We start from the raw sequence: 6,847 nt of genomic DNA on the forward strand, positions 1-6,847 counted from the left end.
TTTTTTTTTTTTTTTTTTAATTTCTCTTTAAAGCCTTCATATCAGCAATCTTTCCATAAGGAAAATATTCCTAGAATATTTTCTTTGACATTGTTTTTCCTTAATAATATTTCTTTGTCATCTTAACCCAAAGTATACCTTAATAGTTCAGAAAAGAAAGGGAAATAGTTTTTGTTGGTGCAAAATCACCATATCTGAAATAAAATATATCAACGACAATTAAAAACATGTCACGCTTGAATATATCTTCTGATATACAAACTTAAATACTATTCTGTAAAATTTAATTTAACTTGCTGTGAACTGGATGTTTTAGTAGCTTCTCCCTGTCTGGAAAATCAAGGAGAGAAATCAAGGCTTTTAATTCACAACTGTATTGAGTCAARAAGTTTAAAGTACCTGATTTGTAAATGCAAAATGCAACTCAGCTGGTTAAAATTCAGCAGGTTCTATTTCCAACTACCCAGCGTAGAAATGTTTTTTTAATTACAGCTTGGTTTATAACAATGGATAGGATCTGTAGCCAAATTTGTCCCTGTGAGACATTCAGCAGTGGAACAATAGTATAATTATTTCTGGGATCCCTGATTAGCAAAAACAATACAATAGCTGTACAAAGCATGAAGGTTTGGTTTTTGGAATAAAAGACACAAAATCTCTTCTTAATGCTGATTTCTGTAACTTGCTGTATGATTCAAGCACATAATTGGAAATAAAATGCACTTTAGAAGCTAGTGTACAATAGAAAAAATAGTACAATTTTRAAACCTAGCGCTTATACTTCCTACATTAAAGTTCTGTTTCCAACACCGCTTATAACTTATCTGCCACAGGACATTTCAAACACTCAATATCACATAGCGTATTTTTTCCTGTACTTCAGACTTTTAGCACTCAGGTCAACAAAATACCTTACATTATTTGCATCCCACTTTATACCTGTGTATGAGTGTGTCTGGGAAAGCAGGGCTGCAGCAAAAAAAGCTTAGTCTCGTGAGTAGTGCCCAAACCTCACTAGTATTGGCTTACCTTTYCTAGAAATCAGTGCTGAGGTACAATTTCCAGCAATTCATTTGCTTAAGTACGGATTTCAAGATTGTAAATATAATAGTCTATGAAACTTTTCCAGAGCCATAGATTTGTATGGGATGAAATTACAAATTAAGGTGTCAGAATACATTTTATACAGCTAAGATTGTCAAAAATAAGTACTTCAGGTACAAAATTACGTTTTCACTCTGGAAAAATGTAAAGTTGATCAAAATACTTCCAGATTTTCTGTTATTCTCAGTTACAATTGACAGTCACAGAATTACAGAATGAGGCTGAGGCTGGATAGGGCCTCTGGAGGGTGTCTAGTCAATCCCCTGGTCAAGCAGGGATAATTACAGCTCCRAGAACTGTGTCCAGATGGCTTTTGAATACTCCCAAGGAGGGAGATGACATAGCCTGTCTAGATCACTTGTACCAGTCCTCAGTCACCCTCCCTGTAAAAAAAGTCTCCTATGTTCAGAACTTCCCGTGTTTCACTTTGTGCCCATGATTACCTGCTCTGTCATTGGGCACCATTGAATTYCTCATATTAAGAAGGAATGAGAAAAATAGAACAGGAGAATGTGTGGGAGGAAAAATGACAARCTGCAACACAAATGTATTTTTAAGTGGTTTTAGTATCTCAGAGTATTGTAATGAAGAAAAGTGCAATATGCAATGTCAAGCACAGGTTCTACTTTTCTGTACTTGATCAGTAAGAAAATAATATCCCTACCCTCTGCCATCCATTCCTCATCTCCACATAAGAGTTTTTGTTGCTATTTTTATTGGCATTTTCAAGTACCACARCTATTACTTATATTCAGTAATTTCACAAATTGCAGTTGTTAGAATGTGCTAGGTGSCTATTTGACTTTGTTGTAGCAGGGAAAAGGAAGCCAGGTCTAGTTTCATGTGTCTTTGATCTGACATAATTTTGGTTGTTACTGTGTTAAAAAAAGTGTTGGCTTGCTGACCACCTRGTCTGAAAACAGGGGGGAAAAAAGTGTTTTTAGGATTGAACTGCCCTATTTTCATCACAGGAATTTGCTATCCATTATCACCATCTGAGATGATGTATCTCTTGTGGGTGTGAAGTCATGTTTCACCTAGAGGACCTTTAAAGAATTTGCTGCAATAGGTGATTAAAGTTCAGTTATTCCAGAAAAATGATACTAATTGTTTTCCTGAATTTTAAACTCAGCCCAGGTTCAAAATCCCATTGAGTCAAATTGCTCTGAATTATATGTTGAAATTACCATGACACAGGTTAAAATTATTTTGCTTTGACTGAATTCTCCTTTCAGGTTTGGGTTTCACATAACAGTGATGTGATATTTCCTGATTAAAAATAAGGACTGGATTCTTTTCAGGACCTGGAGAAAATCCCTATTCCCCCCCCCACCAAATGTTTGTTCATGATTGAATATGTCACGGATTTTAGATGTGAATTTTGGCCAAGCAATGGGACCTGAGCCTTACTTCATGCTGTATATAATCCCACGTATGTTGTAGCAGAATTAAAATTGTAATTACTTGTTATCATTAGTCCCAGAGTTGTACCAACTATAAACCTTATTACTCAGAATAACTAGATTCTGTCTTTAGGTAAAAAGTATTCAAAGCTGCATTCGGTTGCACAAGAGAGTAGATAAACACAAACATAGTCTAAGCATGCTGGATTTTCTTGTGAAAGAAGAGTCTCTCTCTACTGTTTTGGAGACAAGAAATCCAGTGTACCCTCAGTGAGGGGCTCAGTGCTGGATGTGGATTGTGTGTCACAGCCCATGTGCCAAATACCAATTTCTGGGGGAGAGTTTGTGTACCTTGCCCAAGCCAGCTGTGCATGGTGTTTGTGTGGATTCCCTGGCAAACTCCATGCTGGACCACTAGGAGTAGGAGGCCCTGGGTCTGGGTGGAAGTATCTGGAAGGCAATGGGACAATGCTGGTATTTGGAGGACCCTGAATGTGGCCTGCCAGTGGGACAAGTGTGTGAGTGCTGCATGGGAGCAGCAGGCACCCAGTGGGACTGGCTGGTGAGCTGGGAACCTGTGGGGTTGATGAGGAGGACCGTGGTCTGGACAGGGGATGGACAGGCAGAGGGACTGTGCTGGTGCTAGGGAGATCTGTAAAGGTGTCTGTGAACCTGTAGAGTGTGCTGTGTGCTGCACCTGTGACTTTCTGCCTCCGGCATCCCAAGAGGAGGAGGTGATGTGTCCCTGTGTGCCTGTGCCTGGTGTGAATCCTTAATGTAGGGGCTGCTGGGGCAGAGTCTTGCCTGGAGCCATCTGTGTAGCCACAGCTGTGGCTAAATCGGTGTCCATGTGTGTGTCTGGGATACATGCTCAGCTTTGGTACAGCAGCAGGGTTTCTACTGCAGAGATGCCAGGCTGTTTCCAGCAGCCAGGCAGGAGCGTTCCGGATCGCAGGGAAGGTAATGGCCACAAATCACATTCCTTAACGTTGTCATAACCTCTCAGTAGCTGAGGATAGTCTTTCCTTGCAATTACTGTTATGCCTAAGCTTACGCATTTGCTTTGAGTCTCTTTTTGCAGAAAGCTTGTTCTCCTCTTTGTTTTGATGGCACAGCTTAATCTAAAGTTTCTTTATGAGCTGCATGTTGTCCCTCCATCATCTCTGGAAACTGTTAACATGACCCTCAGATGTTTTCGTAATCCTTTATGATGATTTGTGAGTTCCTTGATGGGTGGCTATCRTGGGTAAAAATGGGAACTTCTGAGAAAGTTTATTAGAAAAGCTCTGCTGTTGAGTCATGGGGTGCAGAGAGGCTCCCTTGCTTTCTAAACTCCTCAGTGAGGAATTTAGGTACAACTGGATCCAATCTTAGCCCCAGACTTTGTCAATGGTTCAAGTAACTTTGTCCTACAGTATTAATGATGGCAAATCAGATAAATGTATATAAAGGTGAATTAATTTATTATTTATATGACAAATGATTAGACAAAAGATCTTAATCAGAGTTATATACTACAGAGTATAAAAGCTAAAACTACTAGCAGTGTATAGAATAGGTATAATGCACTATATCAAAGCAATTATATAAAGCTAGCAAAAAGAAACAATTACTGAGTAGAGATCGATGTGACATCCCACACCAGTGCTCATGGGCAGATCTCTTTCACACAGCCTCGAGGAGTGCCCTGGAAGGGGCTTCCCCACTTCAASGGAGAAAACTTCATACTCACACTCTGAGAAGAAATATGAGAGGGACCCAACCACATGAARGTGGACTGGACTTTTACAATGTATAATGGTTGATCTGCCAGCCATATGTATGCAGGTCTCCTTAGGAGCTTATGTGACAAATCTTTKCCTCACTATCAGGATCTTAACTTGGAGTTGGTGAGCCAGACTGCTTTTAGCATAATTCAGTGCCAAAACTAGCACGACATTGCCTCTAGCCCACCACTGATAGCATGCAAAATATTTGAGTTTGACCACATTCCAAGGCAGATCACCCTGCTACAATGGCTCAGAAAGGCAAGACAATATACTTTTCTCCAATCTTTTAAAGTATGCATTTAAAATTCGATAGTACTATCAGCTAAGAAGTTGCCAGTATTAATGTTAGGCCTGTGTCATTTTACTGGCTGACTTGTCCCTTTCACTGTCTATATAGAGTCAGAGCAGATTTTGGTTAGTATGAGGATTTTTTGTTACCCAAGATCAGTATTTTTACTGTGTAACTCATGAAATAGGACATCTTTGTAGTTATCTATYTTTTCTGTTTATTTAGGTGGCTAATTATTGCAGTTTAATTATTTTGCAGATCCTAAAACTGAATTTGTCATCTCCTCCCTATTTTAGGATTTAATTTCCTCAGTCATTCATGTCTTCTCATGGAGTCTTCTAGGTTTAAAAGAAATGAAAGCAATCTCCCTTGTTGAGATCATWGTGTGACCTGGGGAGGAGGTGGGGGTGGGGAGGATGCACCACGACAGTTTGCCTTTTGCTGACTTCACTAGTGGCATAAGTTCTTAATTTGGAAAAACAGATGCAGAAAGAGAAGATTTTAAATTGTGTAGTTAGATACATTTCTGTTTTGCTTATATTGAAGGAAAAGAGCCTGCTAGTGATTAAAAATTGTTCAGAGTGGTAGTTCCAGAAAAAAAGAAAAAAAAAAGTTGTAACAAAAGGAAACAAAGTGTGAGGCAAAAGTTTTTCTTAGTGACATATATAGAGTTAGGTTCTCTGTTGATGTAATGAATACAGCCCGATGACTCAGAGGATCTATTTAGTTTTCTACAGCTGGATTCTAATCCTAAAGCTAGAAAAAGAACTTAAAAGCAAAATACTAATTATAAAATCACAGCCGAGAGCAAATAGTATTACATTTATTTCTATGCTGAATAACACAGTAATCTAAAGTTGGTTTAATCAACTATGTCCACCCAAGGGAGACGAATAAAAAGAAACCTGGTAGATTATATTGATCATCATATAAAATTGTAGCAATTACCATTAACAAACAGTCTTAAATAAGCAAACATACAGTTARTACTATTAACTTGAGATTTTTCTCATTTAAAAAAAAATGAAAAAGRGGGAAAAAAGAAAGGAAAGTTGGGACCTGATGTGTTCTCAGGATGGATACAGGGCACCTGATTTTAAGTACTTTCAAAAGTGTTAGCTAGTGGAAGATACCTGTTGTAGTATTTTCCTGATGTTTCTTTCTCTTCTGGCTCTGTAGAAATATTGAATTTTTAGTTTAGATGTACCCCATAAATTTTGGATGACTAATATTGGTAAGAAGTAATCATTAACTAAACAGTTATTAAGCTTAAGACAAACTTTGTGAATCTCTATCATGARCTAATCTAGCAAACCAGACCACTGAAGCTGCTGAAACTTGTTCTTGTGGGAAGATATGCTTAACTTAACCACTCTCTTGAGATACTCTTAAACCAGTTGTTTCCGATCCTTCAAAGATGCAGTATTTTGATCCGTGAAGACCTGTAATATTCCTTTCATGAATCCAACAGTCATGGTTGCTAAACAATTTGCTGCGGTGCTATCAGCTCTGAAGCTCTTGGGGAATCGCTGTATCATTCAGTGGCCACAATTCAAAAGTCAGATTATTTCTCCAGATGAGAGATGTTTAAAATCAATAGTAGTCAACTAATCTAAGTGTAAATTGGAAGGTTGTTTCATATTGCTTGTTTTTTTTTTTTTTTTCCTTTTGATATGGCTACAGGTTACTTGTTTTAAGAAGTTCAGTAAAATGTGCAATTCTACCTCTCAATCCCTGTGTTCTTTTGTACAAACTCTGTGCTGTTTTATTTTTATTTCTCTTATCAAAGTGATGACTGTTTTGTCATTGCATTCTGTGGTTTTTTGCTGACCACTGTGATTTCATAGATATATTGTCAATCCTGATTATCCATTTTACATGCATAACTGCTATTAGCTAAATATCCTTATAGATAGCTATTTATTTGTTCTACTATTCCTGAAAGATGATAAGTATTTTTATGAGTTTGTTTAGCTTGATTGATGTGTTTTTTTTGTTTTTTTTTTTTCAGTTTGAATAGTGTTAGCACAGATTTTAACCTCAGAAATATATACTTATTAAATTTTCAGATGTCATTTGCTTTTCATAACATAATTTCCAATGGTTTCTGCTTCTCAGAGAGAGGTTTTTTTTTAGATGATGCTTTGAAAATTATGAGAAATATACCTAATTTTCCACTGATCAATGTCTTATAAGAAGCTTACTTCACTGCTGAGCATATATAGACCTTTGAGATTTGGCTCTCCCATCCATCAACATCTCCCATCTAAACAAAAGCCAAA

At 37.5% G+C, this 6,847-nt stretch overlaps 1 protein-coding gene across 3 annotated transcripts in view; it reads left to right on the forward strand.

Moving 5' to 3' along the window:
* The window catches only part of PCDH9 (protocadherin 9), a 663,031-nt gene that overhangs the window by 422,685 nt on the left and 233,499 nt on the right, over nt 1-6,847 (forward strand). The window lies entirely within an intron of this gene.

The sequence above is a fragment of the Malurus melanocephalus genome, unplaced genomic scaffold (assembly GCF_030028575.1).
Source record: "Malurus melanocephalus ecotype Western Australia unplaced genomic scaffold, MMel_1.1 scaffold_148, whole genome shotgun sequence".
NCBI classification, from domain to species: Eukaryota; Metazoa; Chordata; class Aves; order Passeriformes; family Maluridae; genus Malurus; species Malurus melanocephalus.